The sequence below is a fragment of the Citrus clementina genome, unplaced genomic scaffold (genome assembly GCF_000493195.1).
Source record: "Citrus clementina cultivar Clemenules unplaced genomic scaffold, Citrus_clementina_v1.0 scaffold_3, whole genome shotgun sequence".
Taxonomy (NCBI): domain Eukaryota; kingdom Viridiplantae; phylum Streptophyta; class Magnoliopsida; order Sapindales; family Rutaceae; genus Citrus; species Citrus x clementina.
In genome coordinates this window covers 29,624,366-29,643,176 of record NW_006262339.1, presented here as the reverse complement: position 1 = coordinate 29,643,176, position 18,811 = coordinate 29,624,366, and positions in this window count along the sequence as shown.

Genomic DNA, 18,811 nt, shown 5'->3' with positions numbered 1-18,811 from the left:
AAAAGCTCAGGGTGTTATATGATAATTACACATCCAAATATAGGTAAGTCGAGAGCTCATCTCTCTGCAGCAGCCTTTCACTTCGTCTTCTTGATTTGCTCATCACAGACTGCACATTTAATTCCTTAGACAATCATGCAATAAAGACAGGAACCTTACACAATGAACAAGTCGACTATCGCGAGGTTGCTTTCGCCGTCAGCTGCTCGTCGTGAATGGCAACTGGACGTTGATCAAGATCCGGCTGGGTTCGTTCCGTTTGTGTTGTCGATGGCGTGAGTCGTCGTGTGCGTCAGGTTGTGGCCTGTGTGTGTGGTTTGTGGTCGTGGGTTGGTTTGGCTGGGTTGCGTGGTGCGTCAGGTCGCGTGGCTGGGTTGCGTGGGTGGTTTTGTGATTTGGGAATTAGGTTTAGCTGTTTAAGTTTTCAATTTTTCATTTAATTTTTGTTTCTTTTTTTTTTTAAGGAGCAGTGCAATCCGATCGGATTATTCGGATTAATCTGATCCGATCCGATCCGAATCAAATCCGATCGGATTGCACAAATTACATCCGATCGGATTTGAAGCAGAATCCGAATCCAATCCGAATTTGTTCGGATTAGATCGGATCGGATCGGATCTATCCAAATCCGATCCGATGCCCACCCCTAATACCATTGGAAAAAGGTGCAAAGACCAAATTATTTGCAATTATAAGGAGGGAGTTATGTACCAATACAAAGATGTGGTGTTTATAAAAGCCAATGCTGTAAGCAAAGAATATAAAAGGATTTTGATAGACTCTGGCAGCTCATTTGACATCATTTTTAAAGCCACTTTAGACAAGATGGACCTAAAAATAAAGCCATAAGTAATTCATTGAATGGATTCGTTGTTAATGCTACTAGGGGTTGTAGAACTACTTGTAATTATTGATTTAAAATCGTTCAAAATAACCATGATGTTAGATTTTATTATAGTAGAGGAGAATAGTCCAAGATAATATTTGGATAACCTCTTTTCAGGATCAATAAATTTGTTTTTTCCATCTATTATCTAACAATTAAATACTAAATAAATGGAATGGTAAAAGTTGTAAAAGGCAGCTAGAGAATTGTGAGGAGCTACTCTATGATGGTAGCTAAAGAAACAATACAGATAATATCCCTTAATGCTCGAGGAGATTCTAAAAAGAACAAATAAGAACCTATTAAAACCCTCTAAATAGCAAAGGTAAAGTTAGATGACTTGAAAAAATTATTTAAATAGGGTTTAAGTTTGGGGATGACTTAAGGATAAGGTTGATGGAATTCTTGCAAAGATATTCTAATAATCTAATGTATTTGCTTGGTCGTATAAAGACATACTAGATATCGACCCTGAGGTGGGTTTTCATAGATTATCCACGAGTAAGACTCTAGGCCAATAAAGCAGAAAATGAGATGCTTTAATTAAAAGAAGTATGGTAATACATATGTGTGTAGCACTTGAGTTTGCTTTTGACCTTACTTCTACACACTAACCCTTGATGAAGATTCCAAGTCTGATAGGCTACTTCTAATAATGACAATACGTACGTTGTTCTCTATTGATTTGTTTTGGTGTTTTCATTGTGAAAAAAAGGATAGATAATTAAATCCTTTTTCTTTTATTATATTTCGATTCTTACAAGAACATTTGTGAGAGTTTTATCTTTCCTTTTCGTGGGAGTTTATTGATAAACTTTATTTATACTGATATTTATACACATACATGCATACATACATACATACATACATACATACATACATACATACATACATATATATATATATATATATATATATATATATATATATATCAATCCTGATATTTATTACAGTAACTTACAAATCCTAAAAAATGATACTGGCCGGCTGAAAGGATGCAGAAAATTAGCCGGTTGAAAGGATGCTCGTATATACTCACTGATTATACTATTTCAAAATTAAATTTATTAGCTAAAAATTCCACATTCTCGTATTTAAAAACATCTATTTACTTCATCATTAATTGATGGGTACCGTTTATTGATTTCTTTTTTCTTTTTTGTCCATTGCATGCTCGCTTAATTCACACCATTTGGACGATCGTACATTTCATGGAATTTTTTTTTTTGGTCCATTAATTGCATTTCATAATTTGATGCATTTCAGATATATTAATCATTGACCAAATTGGAACATGCCTGGAAATGAAATACAAAAGTCAAAAGATATCGTCCACGAAATGCCTATATATAAGAACTCCTCTGTATTAACATTTATCATCTGCCTCTTAACAATTTGACATTAATTGTCAAGTTTCTGAGTATTGATTCTTAGAAATTATGACGGAGAGGTTCGTATGGCATTATAATCAAGTCTCCTGTGCCCTCTTCTTCTTCTACTTCTTCTTGTGTTTGTTTGGTTATTTTCAAGTGGATTGTTCATCATCTTTCCATTACTCATCTCCTAAAACAACTCATTTCTGCCCTCCCGACCAAAGTTTAGCTTTGCTTCAATTTAAAAATAAAACTTTTTTTTTTCAGTTCTGGGTATTACGCTACATGTAATGAACAAGTTTTTTATCCTAAGACGTATTCTTGGACAGAGGGTACCGACTGCTGCTCTTGGGATGGGGTAACATGTGATAATGTGACAGGAAACGTGATTGGCCTCGACAGAAGTTCCAGTAGGCTTGAACGCAGCATCGATGACAATAGCAGCCTCTTCCATCTTTCCCATCTCCAATCTCTCAACCTGCTTTCAACGATTTCGGTGGTTCTCAAATCTCTCCCGAGATTGGACGGCTAAAGGAATTGACATATCTTAACCTCTCTTTTTCTTATTTCGGTGGTCTAGTCCCATATGAAATCTCTCACTTGTCCAAACTAACTTGTTTGAGGGAAATACTTCGGTGAGACCAGACGTGATGAGCAGATGTTTGGTGGTAGAATTCTGCGAGCAGGTGTCTCCTGTAAGAGCCAGGTAGCAAGGGAACAGGAGCAGGAATATTCTGCTCGTCCACGAATATGCCATTCGTGAGGCGGAACCCTTGCTAGAGGCATAGGGTCACTCCCGCTAGGGTTCGAGGCGAGGAGACCCGATCAACGGCAGTTGGTGAGACGTGCCTTCCTATCCGAGAATCAAGGCACGAGGTCCATCTCCATTCGCCCATCATGAAGATAATGGGACATCCACATCCGAGCGTAGGGAGAACAACGGGCGTAAACTGCGGAAGACTGGGACTCAGAGGAAGCCTATAAAAAGGAAGCCAACGAAGGTAAAAGGGTTAGCAATTTTGATTCTAAAAGAGAGAAAACAACCCTGCAGCCATAAGATTTGTGGCAAGCGTTCCCCGAACCTTCATATCTGACTTGAGCGTCGGAGGGTTTGTGCTGGGAAAACAACCGGCGTACTCTGACCTGTCTGTGTGCGCAGGAACCTCTGAAGAAGAAGCTTTACGAGGAGAGATCCTGGTCGTGGTGAAGTTGATCGAGCAGAGACCCTGGTCGTAGAACGAGGAGAACCAGAATCTCGCATCAACATAACTCATCTTGAAATTTCCCTAAATTACTTCCTGACAATCGAACAAAAAACTTTTGATTTGGTTGTGAGTAACCTAACAAATTTAAGCCTTCTCAATCTCGGAACAACAAACGTGTCTTTGATCAAATCTTTTTCTCTTCTAAACTTGTCTTCAGCAATGACGGCTCTCGATCTCAGTGGAGCTAGTTTACAAGGAAATTTCCCTGATGAAATTTTTCGTCTTCCAAACCTTCAAGCACTCTATTTATATGGAAACAGTAAACTCACTGGTTATCTCCCAAATTCTAACTGGAGTAGTCCTCTTAGGAAGTTGTATCTTTCTTCCACTAACTTCGCAGGTAAAATACCCGATTCAATTGGAAATCTATTGTTCTTGGAGATTGTACATATCGAAGAATGCAGTTTTACCGGGTCAATTCCAACATCAATTGGAAACCTCACTAGAGCTACTGAAATTGTGTTCGCATCAAATCATCTTACTGGCCACCTGCCCCATCATGTAAGTGGACTGTCATATTTAACCACTTTAGACCTTTCTGGAAACTCTCTACAAGGCAGGGTAACATCCTGGTTGTTCACTCTGCCTTCTTTGGTTTCTCTAGATCTTTCAAATAACATGCTCAATGGTCCTATTAATCCATTCCAGTCACCTAATTCACTACAAGAAGTTCGATTGCAAAAAAATGAGATACATGGCACAATTCCTAGTTCCATCTTTCAACTAGTGAACCTCACTTATCTCGATCTTACATCAAACAACTTGAGTGGCACTGTCAAGTTCGACATGTTCTCAAAGTTGCAAAGCCTGCAATATCTTTATCTTTCAAACAACAGCCTACTCTCATTTACTTCCCTCTAGCAATATGGATATCAAATATTCCTTACCTAGTCTACAGGAATTGAATTTATCTAATTGCAATGTCAACCAGTTCCCACGTTTCTTGAGAAACTCAGGAAAGTTAACAAGCTTAGACCTCTCCAATGGTAGAATTCATGGTCGAATTTCAAAACATGATTCTGAAGGATGGAAGAATTTGATTGATCTTCATCTTTCGAACAACTTTCTGACACATGTAGAGCTACATCCATGGCAGGAAATTAAAATTCTTGATCTGCAAAACAACAAAATCCAAGGATCAATTCTGGTTCCACCACCTTCAACACAAGTCTTCTTAGTTTCGAACAACAAATTGTCCGGACAGATCCCTCTGTCGATTTGCAGTTTGAGTTCCCTTCAATATCTTTCCTTATCTCACAACAATTTGAGCGGAACGATTCCTTCATGTCTTGGAAACTTTAGCACCGAGCTGATTATTCTGGACTTGAAGAACAACAGCCTTGAGGGTTACATCCATGATACATTTGCAAATGCAAGTTCTTTAAGGAGTCTTGACCTTAATAGCAACAAGTTGGAAGGGCCATTACCAAGATCTTTGGCGAATTGTAACATGCTGGAAGTTGTCAATGTGGGGAACAACATGATAAGTGACACATTTCCGTGTTGGTTGGGATGTCTTCCGAAGCTAAAAATTCTGGTCTTGAGATCTAATCGATTCTATGGTCCACTATGCAAGTCCAATATTACGTTGCCCTTTCAAGCCCTTCGAATCATTGATCTCTCTCGTAATGAATTCACTGGTTTTCTGCCAAGAGCGATCTTTGTAAGTATGGAAGCAATGAAGAATGTCGACGAAACGGAATTTGGACTTCAATATATTGGTGGTTTCTACTATAAAGATACTGTAACTGTTGCAATGAAAGGACTGGAAGTTAACCTGAGCAAGATCTTGCTCATATTTAGAGGTATGGATTTTTCAAGCAATCGGTTCAATGGAGAGATTCCTGAAGTACTTGGAAACTTTAAATCACTCAAAGTGCTCAACCTTTCACACAATGGCCTGACAGGTAATATTCCGGTGTCCTTGGGGATTATGACAGCACTTGAATCATTGGACCTCTCTTTCAACAAGCTTCATGGAAGAATTCCAGAACAGTTATTAGGTGTTACAGCCCTTGCATCATTAAATCTTTCATATAACCGGCTTCGGGGACGCATTCCTCGAGGCAATCAATTTAATACATTTGATAATGATTCCTACATTGGGAATATTCATTTGTGTGGGGAGCCGTTGACAGTAACATGTAGCAATGACGGGGTGCCAAAAGCACCTCCTTCGGCTTCTACTGATCATGAGGAAGATGAAATTGCAAGCTGGTTTGACTGGAAAGTGGCGAAGCTGGGGTTTGCATCTGGAGTGGTGATTGGATTGTCAATTGGATACATATTATTGTCAATAGGGAGACCACGATGGTTAGTGAAGATGGTTGAAAGAGATCAGCAGAAGAAGGTAAGAAGACGAAGGCCAAGAGATAGAATGTAGAAGAAAATACAAATAACTGAAATTAAGCTATAGGCTAAGATTAAGTTCTGGGTGTTTTTACTGTTCAGTAATAGTTGTTTTTTTTTTTTTTTAGTAGCAGAATCATTGGTCATGTATGACGATTGTATGTGAAATTATGTATTAGCTTTTTAATTAAAAATCCTTCTTTCGGTTGTGTAAATAACGGTATGGCTATCTACTGAAACCAAACCATTTCTTGTGATGCTTGCGGTTTAAATCACATGCTCCGTGCTTATCTTACTACCAGGCTTGGTGAAACCGCTTCATTAGTTAGTCAAGTGGAGCAAGTAATTTGGATAAGATCTACATGAAAGAACAGCCATACATGTGTGACTTAAATGGTGGCAACATTTAATTGGCTACCCAACCCATCATTATAATTCATGGGTTAGCTTCACTTGTACTCACTTTCAATCCCAGATTAGTGATAATATTTTCTAGCTTATATCATTTAGCGTCTCATACTTACTCTAATCTTTATTATTTACATCAATTATCAAATACTTCCTGCCCATTTTGTCCACAGTTAAAATATATTATCAACATGAGATTGCTCTGGTACTTGTATCCTTTCCCTTTCTTATTTTTCTGCTCGTTACAAGCAAAGACCAGTCTGTGGAAACCCTAATTACAAATAAAGTACATGTGAAGAATCAGTTTCTGTTTTAGGGGGTTAAATGCTAAGAGTTAAGACTTCTGTGGCTTTCGTGCAGATTGACTTAAGTTTGAGGACCAATGTGCAAACTCGTTGCTGACGTGTTTAAAGTTCGTTATGTTTGTTAGCAGTCTCTGGGAATTCTCAGAAAAATGCTTTATAAACAGAGCTGACTTGTGGCATCTGATATGGTTCACATTTCTCTTTCATTTTTCATCCAATTTGAGTGATTCTGGTGTCCTTGTAAAGCTTGTAATTTCTTCTACGAAACTTGACAGATTTGTAATCATTTTGAGTAATAAAAGAGTGCTAGTTTTTCCCTTTGAATTGTTGTGTCTGGTGTTGGTGTTCAAGATCAGGTTTCTGATCTTGTGAGTGAGTTCTTGGATCTTTGCTTCATTCGTGGAGTTTCTTTTGGCTTCTGTTTGTGTTCAAACTCAACAGGTGGTATCAGAGCCCTAGGGGGATCACAACAATGTCACTTCCAAAACCCGAGATTGAGAAATTCACCATTGGTGGTGATTTCTCACTTTGGAAGATGAAAATGAGAGCACTTCTTGTTCATCAAGGACTGGAGCCAGCTTTGGAAGAAGAAGATCCAGAAACAGCTGGAAGTTCAAGATCTGATGAAAAGATGAAGCAGATCCACAATAGAGCCCACAGTACCCTGATCTTGAGTCTAAGTGACTCAATCTTGAGAGAAATCTCAGAGGAGAAAACAGCTCTGGGTATCTGGAACAAAGTGGAGGCTCTATGCATGAAGAAATCACTTGCTCACAGGCTCTTCTTAAAGAAAAGGCTGTATACATTCTTTATGAAGGAAGGTGTGTCAATACAGGAGCATATTGATGTGTTTAACAAGATCATTCTTGATCTTGAAGGAGTAGAAAGCATCAAGATAAGTGATGAAGACAAAGCCTTCTTCTTGCTGAGTTCACTGCCAAAATCCTATGAGGGTTTTGTAGATACCATGCTATATGGGAGGACAACTCTCACACTAGAAGATGTGAAGGCCTCCTTGTGTTCAAAAGAAATACAAAGGCACTCTGGAGATTTGGATCAAAACCCTGGTGAAGGGTTGATGGCAAAAGCTGAGAAGAAGAAAGATAAGAAGAAAAAGAAGAACAAGAATCAGTTTAAGAAAGAAGATGAGTCTGAGAAAGAAAAAATGAAAAGAAGAAAATGTTTCTACTGTAAAAAGACAGGCCATTACATCAGAGACTGTGCTGAGAAGAAGAGAGACAGCAAAGAAAAATCAGGAGATGTTGCTGTAGCATTTAATGAATCATCTGATGGAGGTTATCAAAGTGCAGACTTACTGGTGGCATCAAATGGAAAGATTGAAGGTCAGTGGGTTCTAGACTCTGGTTGTTCTTTCCATATGAGTCCTGATAAAACCCTCTTTCATGAGTATGAAACTATAGATGGAGGTAGAGTCTTAATGGGAAACCACAATGCTTGTAAAATTGTGGGTATAGGTTCTGTCAAAATCAGAATGTATGATGGAATGACAAGAACCTTAGAACATGTTAGGCATGTACCAGGATTAAAGAAGAATCTGATATCCTTAGGCATGTTAGATAGCTCAGGCTATGTCTTTAAGTCTGACCATGGGGGCTTAAAGGTAATGAAAAACTCCAGTATAGTAATGAAGGGAGTCAAGAATAATGGACTGTATGTGTTGGAAGGGTCATCAGTACCTGTGCTGTCTGCATTGCATGCTAGTTCTGATGTAGATAAAGCCAAGATGTGGCATCTAAGGCTTGGACATATGAGTGCCAAAAGCTTACAAGAACTAAGCAAAAGGGGGCTGTTGTGTGGAGATAAAGTTGAAGAGCTGAAGTTCTGTGAGAATTGCATTTTTGGGAAGGCCCACAGAATGAAGTTTGAAAGGGGATTGCATAAATCCAAAGCTGTATTGGATTATGCACACTCTGATCTTTGGGGGCCTGCTCAAGTGCCATCTCTGAGTGGTGGTAGATACTTTGTAACATTCATAGATGACTTCTCAAGAAAGGTCTGGTTATACATTCTCAAGACTAAAGATCAAGCTTTTGAGAAATTCAAGATATGGAGAGCTCTGCTTGAAAATCAGTCAGGGGTGAAGCTGAAAGCACTAAGGACTGACAATGGACTGGAATTTTGTAATAAAGAGTTTGATGAGTATTGTCAGAAGCATGGAATCACCAGACACAAGACTGTTAGGTTCACCCCTCAGCAAAATGGATTAGCTGAGAGGATGAACAGAATCCTCATTGATAAGACTAGATGCCTCCTCATAAACTCCAAGTTACCAAGAAGCTTCTGGGCTGAAGCTATAACTACAGCTTGTTACTTGGTTAATAGGAGTCCCTCTGCAGCTCTCAAGTTCAAAACTCCTGAAGAAATTTGGACTGGTGTATCTGCAGACTACAAACATCTGAGAATTTTTGGATGTACAGCCTATGTGCATGTAAAGCAAGGAAAGCTGGATTCAAGGGCTCTGAAGGGGGTGTTTGTGGGATATCCTGAGGGGGTGAAAGGGTATAAGGTATGGTGTGGTGCCACTCATAAATGCATCATCAGCGGAGATGTTACATTTAATGAGGAATCTATGCTGGAAGACAATGACTCTGTTGTCTTTGACTTCAGCCCTTATACTGATGAATCAATGAAAGAAGCTGCAATAAGGAAGGATTCCAGAATTGAGGTGGAGTCATCCAGTAGCAGTGACAGAGAGGGTCAAGATATGGGTGCTCCAGAAGATCTTCAAGAAATGTCTGAAGTGGATGATTTAAGAACTCCAGTGACTGAGCTACAAGACTATCAGCTAGCAAGGGACAGAGCTAGAAGGGAGACAAAACCACCTTCCAGATATGCATATGCTGGGATGATAGCTTATGCACTTAACAGTGCAGAAGAAATAGCTATTGAAGAACCAGCAAGCTACAGAGAAGCTGTGAAAGGTAGTGACAGTAGCAACTGGATCAAAGCTATGGAAGAAGAAATGGATTCCTTAAACAAAAACAAGACTTGGACTCTTGTTCAAGATCCAGGCAACAGAAGGTTGGTAAGCTGTAAATGGATTTTTAAAAGAAAAGAGGGAATTCCAGGAGCTGAAGCTTCAAGATTCAAGGCTAGATTAGTTGCTAGAGGTTTCACACAAAAGGAAGGTGTGGATTTCACTGAGGTTTTTTCTCCTGTGGTTAAACATAGCTCCATAAGGATGCTACTGTCAATGGTAGCTCTAACTGATATGGAGCTTGATCAGATGGATGTGAAGACAACTTTTCTACATGGGAAGCTTGAGGAAGAAATTTTGATGACACAACCAGAGGGCTTTGAAATCAAAGGAAAAGAATATCATGTTTGTCATTTAAACAAATCTCTCTATGGACTAAAGCAGTCTCCAAGACAATGGTACAAGAGATTTGATGAGTTCATGATCTCCAAGGGCTATCTCAGAAGCAAATATGATAGCTGTGTGTACTCTGGAAGCTCAAATTCAGGTGGAGCTGTTTATCTTTTGCTGTATGTGGATGATATGCTACTTGCTAGCAAAGATAGAAGTGAGATCAAGAAGCTCAAAGACCTGTTGAATGCAGAATTTGAAATGAAGGATCTTGGATGTGCTAAGAGGATCCTTGGGATGGATATTATAAGGAATAGAGCTGCTGGAACTATATTTGTCAGTCAAGAGAGGTACATCCTAAAGGTTCTTGACAGATTTGATATGTTGGATGCAAAGTCTGTTCAGACACCACTTGGATCTCAGTTCAAACTTTCAAAAATGCAAGCTCCTGTTACAGATCAAGATAAGTCTTTGATGAGTGAAGTTCCATATGCTCAGGCAGTTGGGAGCCTCATGTATGCAATGGTGTGTACTAGGGCTGATATTGCTTATGCTGTTAGTCTTGTTAGCAGATTCATGAGTGATCCTGGAAAAGAGCACTGGGATGCTGTTAAGTGGATTATGAGATACCTTAGAGGTACTCCAGATCATGGTCTGCTATATGGAAGGTCAAAGCAGGATGAGAAAAGTATAGTGGGATATGTAGACTCAGATTTTGCAGGGGATTTGGATGGGAGGAAATCAATCTCAGGCTACTTGTTCATGGTGAATGGCTGTCTGATCAGCTGGAAAGCAACTCTTCAATATGTGGTCACCTTGTCTTCTACAGAGGCTGAGTTTGTTGCTGCAACAGAGGCAGTAAAAGAGGGAAAGTGGCTTGGTGGGATTTTGAATGAGCTTTGGTTAAAGCAGAAAACTTTCACCATTTTCTGTGACAATCAAAGTGCCATCCACCTTATTAAAAATCAAATCTATCACGAAAGGACTAAGCACATTGATGTGAGACTCCATTTCATTAGAGATGAAGTATCTAAAGGTGCTGTGTCAGTGAACAAAATACACACTGATATAAATCCTGCTGATGCTCTTACAAAAGTAGTTCCCACTGCTAAGTTCAAGTTTTGTGTAAACTTGATGGGAATCATGGCTAATTTACAGTGATTACTTTGTGTAATCAAGAGATAAGCTGTGTGCTTAAAGGCTGTGTGCTTAAAGAGGTTTTTTGAAGCAACTTTTATGGTTAAGAGTCAAACTGAATCAAGTCTGCAAGGTGGAGATTGTGAAGAATCAGTTTCTGTTTTAGGGGGTTAAATGCTAAGAGTTAAGACTTCTGTGGCTTTCGTGCAGATTGACTTAAGTTTGAGGACCAATGTGCAAACTCGTTGCTGACGTGTTTAAAGTTCGTTATGTTTGTTAGCAGTCTCTGGGAATTCTCAGAAAAATGCTTTATAAACAGAGCTGACTTGTGGCATCTGATATGGTTCACATTTCTCTTTCATTTTTCATCCAATTTGAGTGATTCTGGTGTCCTTGTAAAGCTTGTAATTTCTTCTACGAAACTTGACAGATTTGTAATCATTTTGAGTAATAAAAGAGTGCTAGTTTTTCCCTTTGAATTGTTGTGTCTGGTGTTGGTGTTCAAGATCAGGTTTCTGATCTTGTAAGTGAGTTCTTGGATCTTTGCTTCATTCGTGGAGTTTCTTTTGGCTTCTGTTTGTGTTCAAACTCAACAGTACACAAATCCATAAATTATCTTTGTTCCATGAAATTCAACATAAATATGGATACAAAGATGGAAATCTTACTCCCTTTGGTGAGAAATCGAACATGTATGTTTAATTTATAGACTTCTTTCACTCCAAAAACACATTCTCTCTCTACACTTCCACCTTCAACGGTCTTCCTAAATGAAATTAACGTTGAAAACACTCCAAAATAACGCATCAAATCAAGTTTTAAAAGACCCAAACTTTAATTTTTCATAAACTCTAACCTTCGAATTTTCCCCATTTCAATTCTTCTTCACCAATAGCTTCTTTTTCCAAAACAATGAAAAATGCTTCTTCTTCTTCTTTTTTAAATAAGTTATCCAGTTTAAATTTACCCTCTTATCAAAAATATTATAAAAATTTGAATTTGTCCAATTTTCCAACCTAAAATTTGTATTGTATCAACCATCCATTAAACAGTTAATTGCTATTTATAATTGATGATGTCAAAAGGGTAATTTAGACATCTAACACAATAAATAAAAATTAAAAGAAAAATGTCGGTCATCTACCTTAATTTTACTTTGTTATTAAAAATACCATAAAAGTTTGAATTTGTGTATTTATTAGTCATTCGCCTTAAGTTTACTCTATTATTAAAAATACTATAAACGTTTGAATTTGTTTATTTTTCCACACTATAGCTTGAATTTAATAGAATCTAAGTAAAATGACCATTTTACCTTGAATTCAAGGGCATTTGTGGCTTTGCACCATAAATAATAAATTTAAAAAAAAAATCAAAACCCATCAAACCTTGGAAAATCTTTGTTTCAAACAAAATCCACTGACAATTTTGATCCCTAACTAGAATTTGTATCAAACCCTTCGTCAATGACGTAAAATAAAATACATCTCACTATCTTCTTCCTTATCTTCTCTTTGTCTAAATTTTTAGAGTTTATAAAAGCAACGCAGAAATTGTTCAAATCTTTCATCACCTACATCCTCCATCACTAGATCCTTCAGCTAACTACTATAATGGACAAAAGTATGCATTGGGCTATGAAGACCGGCTAATGAGGAGTCTTGTGGTGGTTGCAGCTATCCACGAGGTTGAGAGAAGAGGTAGTAGCAGCAACGATCAACGGGAATGGTGTCTATGACAATATAAATTAGGTTTGATTGGGTGTTTATGAAATCGAATTTAAGTGTTGGATTGATTAGGTGTTTATGAATTAGGGTTTAGGGTAATTTCTAGATTAAGTTTGAATTTCAAATTTGTAAAGATAATTGAGAAGATAAATTAGATTTTTTTCAATTAATGAAGAAATTAGAGTGTTAAGTGTATTTAGTTGAATATTGGTTATATAAAATGGATTTTATTTTTATTTTAAACTAATTTATTTAACATGTTAAATGTCTAAATTACTCGTGTGACGTCATCAATTATAAACGGCAGTTAACGTTTTGGTGAATGATTGATAATTTCTCAAAATTCAAGGGTAAGATGTACTTTTTACTTAGAATTTGTTAAACAACATAACAATGTAAATGTTTTGATGTTTTGGTTGACAGATGATACAAATTATAAATTTGGGGTAAAATTTTAATAATATTTTTGATAAGAAGACAAAGTTGAGGTGAATATCTTTTTTTTTTTAAATGCCTAATACACATAAAAGAAATGCGCTTCGTTTTTATTAGCCAAAAGCCTTTGGCCCATGAAAATAAAAGATTAAAAGAAAGAGTGCATAGGTTACATTTGACGACTGCCTACTGACCTTAATACCAGCAATAACATCAAACCACCTAAAATGCGTCATGTATCGTTAATTTGATATCAGACGGAAATAATAAAAGTGTCCTGATAACACTTTGATTCGTAACGGAAACAAGGCCTTCGACCGTTGGATAAGTGCAAATATCAAAAACGGTTCACAACGAAGATTAAACCAAATCTCTAACAAAATCACGTGCTAACAAAGGATTGGGATTGCTTTAGATCTAATCTCCCACCATAACTGAGGTTCTTTATTTATAAATAGAGGATATATTTTCATGGTGCATTCATTAATTGATAATCGGAATTGGTTGAAATTAAATAAGTAATCAAAATAAGTTATTTACTTAAGATATAGGAATCGAAATTGGAACGAACTGTACTCTCATTCATGTGTTTATTTTATTTTGAAATTAAAATAAACTGTTATAAGTTACTAATATATTCTTTGTTAATTGTTGCACTTAGTATTATTTGCATCTATTATAATAATAACAATAACAAGAATAAAAAAATGAATAATAATAATATTGTTAACAGTAATAAATACAATGATGATGATGATAATTAATAAAACTTACAATCCACCTAAAATATGCATAAATGAGTAAAATGGTAGCAGAACCCACCTGATTTTTGCATTATTTTAGTTGGGCTGTAAGTTATATTAATTGTAACTTAACAAAACCTTAATAATATTAATAATAATAAATATTGAGGGATATATTTGTAAATATTACAAATTTTCTAAGCATTTTCATAAATTCTGTAAGGATCAAAATGTAAAAGAAATAGTACTTGGTTGAGGTTATTTGGATATTATGAAAATTTAATGGGAGTAAAATGGTTGTTCTGGGAACGAGAATTTCATTCTCAATCCCCTTGAGAATCAAGTTCCTATTCTCAAATTGCAAAATTTGTGGGTTCCACATACTTGATTTTCATTCCCCTTCTCTTTTATTTAGTAAATACTCTCAATTATTTTGATTCTTAATTTCAATTTTCCCAATTTTAAAGTAAACGCACCATTACATACTTAGTGCATATGATATGTAATGTCAAATATAAAAATATCCTACTCTTTGGATTTTCTTGAATCGAGATTGCTCTTTTAAGTCCATACTGTGAAAAATTAACCCGTTCATTCGGTTATCCACTACTTTTTTCTATTTTTCCCATAATCCTTGCATCCGTTGGATTTCAGTCAACAAATGATATTGGCCGGCTGAAAGATAATTCGTGAAACTCAGCCGCGGCCGTCTCTTGTATTTATTCCATCGTATGCTTTCTTTCACGCCATTTGGAGGATAATGCATTTCATGGAATTTTTTTTATTTTTGTCCATTGCATTCCATTTCATGCATTTCAGAAAATGTTAAATGTATCATTTGAATCAATCTTTGACCAACTCGTAACACGCCCGGCCCGGAAATGAAACATAAAAGCTAAAGATACAGTCCTTGGAATTCATATAAACACTCATCCACCTGCCTCTCAACAATTAGACATATGATAAGTAATTGTCACGTTTCTTTGCATTAATTCTTAGAAACCATGGAGAGGTTCATATGGCATTATAACAAAGTCTCCTGCACTCTCTTATTCTTCTACTTCCTTTTGCTTGGTTATGTTGGAAATTTTCAAAATAATTGTGTCTTATGGTAAAGACATGTCCTATTAATTGTGCCTTATAGAAAATATACCTTTCACTAAAAACTTGTCTAATTAAATGATGCCTTGTTGTAAGGTCATGTCCATTTAATTGCGTCTTGTAGAAAAGGTATCCTTTTACTAAATGATATAACTTTTCATGGCAACATTTCACTTAGAGATGCATCATTTCATGGTGACATTTCATTTGAAATGGTGATTGTTCAATTTGGACCATTGATTAAAATCAAATCTAGATCCAATGGCCATGAATGAAGGGGTATCATGAAAGATGATAACCCAAATGAGGGGGCACAAGTAATGATCCTACACCACTCTTTTCTTAGCATTCCTTTCTAGTACGAATTTCAACACAAAACACCCATTTCTTTTGTGCATTCACATTCCAATATATTGTTTTCTGCAGGAATAATATATTGTTTCTTGGTAGGCTTGCAACATTCAAGAGTATTCTGGTTTGCTTTCGTCGATGCACAACGCAAGCAAACAAACAAGTGCTTCATTGTATCCTGGAGGCATATTTGCTTAACCCATGTGCATCACTCAATTGGTGGGGGCAAATAACGTTTTAAGAAAAGTGACATTGGTAAAGTGCCTTGAAGCACACAAAATTTCTGCAGTTTCTTCCTACATACAGAGTTAGTTGTAAACACATTAGTTTACATAATAAAGTTCCACCATTATTGTTGTATTTCTCTACATTTGTCATTCCCCACAAAATTTACCACCAACAGTCTTAAGACGTTATTTCTACAACAATGGCACCAAGTTCATCTCTTCGACAATTCGCAGTAGATTTTGTCAAATTGGAGCGGTTCGATGGTGGCAACTTTATTCGTTGGCAGAAAAAGTTGCATTTCTTGTTGACAAGCCTCAATGTGGTCTATGTTCTCACAACACCAAAGCCTCAAGAACGTGAGAATGAGACATTAGCGGAAACCAGAGTGCAACATAAGTGGGAGCAAGATGACTACGTGTGTAAGGGACACATTTGCAATGCCATGTCTGATACTTTGTTTGATCAATATCACAACAAACCTACATCAAAAGAGATATGGGACTCATTAGAGGCTAAGTACATGATGGAAGATGCCACAAGTAAGAAATTCTTGGCTTCTAAATTTTTTAATTATAGAATGGTTGATAATAGACTTGTGGTTGAACAATATAATGAGATTTTGCATATTCTTGATCAATTCAACTAACATAACATGAAAATGGATGAGTCTATTATTGTTTCTTCAATTATTGATAAACTTCCTCCCTCTTGGAAAGACTATAAGAAAAGTCTTAAACATAACAAAGAGGAAATTAGTCTGGATGGCTTAGGCCAAAGTCTTCGTATTGAAGAGGAACTCAAGCTTAATAGTCTTGAGAATCAGACTACTATATCCTCTAAAATTAATGTCGTAGAGGAAGGGAAGGAGTTTAAGCATTCTAATCACCCTAAGAATAACCAAAAGAGAAAGTTTGATTCCAAAGAGAATCAAAACAATAAGAAGAAAAAGAAGGGTACATGCCACCACTGCGGAAAACCTGGCCATTTCAAAAGAGATTGTCGACTTCTGAAGAAACAAAAGGAAGTTTCGAACACAAATCTTGTGGCCATGATATCTGAGATTAATGTTCTTGAAGATGATAATGCATGGTGGATAGATTCTGGTGCAACCAAGCATGTATGCAAGGATTATAGCCTTTTCAAATCTTATAAAGCAATGGATGATGGAAGTGTTCTTTACATGGGAAATTCCTCCACTGCAATAGTTAAAGGAAAAGGCAATGTGCAACTAGAGTTCACTTCCGGAAAAACTTTAACTCTTACAAATGTTTATCATGTTCCTGAAGTTAGGAAAAACCTTGTATCTGGTAGCCTTCTTAATAAGTTTGGCTTCAAACTTGTTTCTGAGTCAAACAAGTTTATATTATCTAAGGGTGGTACCTTTGTTGGGAAAGGATACATGTATGAAGGAATGTTTAAACTCAATATCAATAATATGAATATTTCTTCTGCTTATATGGTTGATTCATTATCTTTGTGGCATAATCGTTTAGGACATGTGAATATTAGAAGATTGCATGATATGGCTAATTTAGAATTAATTCCTAAGCATGAAAATGATATGCATGAAAAATGTAAAGTATGTGCACAAACTAAAATCACAAGATCTCATTTTCCAAAAAATTGAAAAAAACATCTTCTTTATTGCATTTAATTCATAGCGATGTGTGTGATATGCATAGTAATCCTTCTAAAGGTGGTAAAAAATATTTTGTAACATTTATTGATGATTTTTCAAAATATTGCTATGTGTATTTATTACATTCTAAAGATCAAGTGTTAGAAAAATTTAAAACTTATAAAAATGAAGTTGAGAATTTTTGTGACACTAAAATTAAATGCCTTATAAGTGATAAAGGAGGTGAATATGCTTTTTCTGACTTTTGTGAATCTGTTGGCATTGTACATGAAACTAGCACTGCATATACTCCACAACAAAATGGCGTAGCTGAAAGGAAAAATAGGACATTAATAGAAATGGTTAATGCTATGCTTTTTAATGCTAGGCTTGGTAAAGGTTTTTGGGGTGAAGCTATTTTAACTGCATGTCATATCTTAAATAGAGTGCCTAATAAGAAAACAAAGGTGACTCCATATGAATTATGGAAAAAGAGAAAGCCTAATCTTTCTTATCTAAGAGTTTGGGGTTGTCGAGCAATTGTAAGACTACCAGAACCTAAGATAAAGAAATTAGGAGAAAGGGGCATTGAATGCATATTCTTGGGATATGCAGAGCATAGTAAAGCTTATAGGTTTCTTGTAACAGAACCTAATAACTTTGTTGAGATCAATACTATAGTGGAATCTAGAGATGCAATATTCTATGAAAATAGATTTTCCACTATACCAAAAGTATTGATTCTCAAGAGAATGATAAACAAATAGAAATTAGTCAAAAGCGTGATGCTAATAATGAGCAAAATCATTTGAGAAGAAGTAAAAGAATAAGGACTCTAAAATCTTTTGGACCAGATTTTATAGTTTATTTAGTTGAAGGGACAAGAGACTCACAATCAAAACAGACCATGATCACATCTACTATAGAGTCTGATCCCCTCACCTATGAAGAGGCAATGAAGTCTCAAGATGCTGCTTTTTGGAAAGAGGCCATTAATGATGAAATGGACTCTATTGTGGGTAATAAGACTTGGAAATTAGTTGATTTACCACCTGGCTCTAATCCTATAGGTTGTAAATGGATTTTCAAAAAGAAGAAGAAAGTTGATGGAACAATTGAAAGATTTAAAGCAAGACTAGTAACAAAAGGCTTTACACAAAAAGAAGGCCTTGATTATTTTGATACTTATGCACCTGTTGCAAGAATTGCTACTATTAGAGTCTTGATTGCTTTGGCTTCAATTTATCAATTTGAAATCCATCAAATGGATGTAAAAACAGCTTTCTTAAATGGAGAATTAGATGAGGAAATTTACATGAAACAACCAGAAGGGTTTGTTATGCCAGGACAAGAACATAAAGTTTGTAAACTAGTCAAGTCTTTATATGGTCTTAAACAAGCTCCAAAGCAGTGGCACGAAAAGTTTGACAAAGTGATTGTCTCAAATGGATTTAATATTCATGAATATGATAAATGTGTCTATAGCAGATTCAATGGAAATAAAGGTGTGATTATTTGTTTATATGTAGATGACATGTTAATTTTTGGTACTGATAG